General features: G+C 35.1%; 1 pseudogene; it reads right to left on the bottom strand.

Moving 5' to 3' along the window:
• LOC116672525 (Schwann cell myelin protein-like) overlaps positions 1–919 on the bottom strand; it is a 25,515-nt pseudogene that overhangs the window by 14,700 nt on the left and 9,896 nt on the right.

Here is a 919-nt window from a genome sequence, read left to right as displayed (position 1 = left end):
AACTTTTATTTGAAGAGGATCACAAGCAGCTGTTGCATTGTAAGCACTGCTCTCAATTCTGAAGTAGTAATTGTTTGTGTAATTTATGAATAAACTGGAAAATAAAGTGGTGCAGTCCTTCTCAGTCAGGTTTCCAGTAATATTCATTGGGTAGCTATTAACTGTGTTTTTACTGCTGAAAACCACAATGGATGGTTTATTTTGAGCATCGACTATGGTCCAGATTCCAACATAATTACCGTTATTCAGATGTTCTGGTTCAGCGCTAAAGTTACATGGGATTTGTAAACAAGACCCACTCAGAGCTTCCATCTGTGGTACCGTAATAAAGAGGTGTGAGTCTTGAGGACAATTAAAAGCCAAAACACCTATAAAGACAAGAGTCATGATTAATATAAGGTGGAACAAATCTCTAGGAACAGAAAGACAAAATGTACATCAGCAGCAGGATCTTGCATGTAGTTTTGCCTTTGCAATTTCAGTAGAAATATTTAGGACATAAACAATTGCAAAATTAGCTTATTAGATTATCTATCTGCAGAGATGGAAAAAGTTCTCACTTCCCATACTCAACTACAGATACTTATGTTAAAAAATACTCTGGTAAAAGTAGAAATACTTTACTCAAGTAAAATTAACAAAGTACAGGCTTGGAAGTGTACTTATAAAAATCAAAGTAGCCTTGTGAATGACAACCATTTTCTATGCAAAGCCACCTGGACCACACACATGTTACTAGAGTGCACGCTGAAAAACTTCAGTGGACATGGAATAAAGGCTCTTTATATGCATTTGTCTACATTTTAAATGGATGCCTACCATTAGGCCTAAACATCACACATATGATTATTATTGTTATCATTATTCTGACTGAATAGCAAGACATGAATTCAGTTGTGATTCTGTAAGAATTCACAGA

Source organism: Etheostoma spectabile, chromosome 22, assembly GCF_008692095.1.
Source record: "Etheostoma spectabile isolate EspeVRDwgs_2016 chromosome 22, UIUC_Espe_1.0, whole genome shotgun sequence".
NCBI lineage: Eukaryota > Metazoa > Chordata > Actinopteri > Perciformes > Percidae > Etheostoma > Etheostoma spectabile.
Note: the sequence above shows the minus strand (reverse complement) of the source record. Positions and strands in the feature narration are given on the sequence as shown.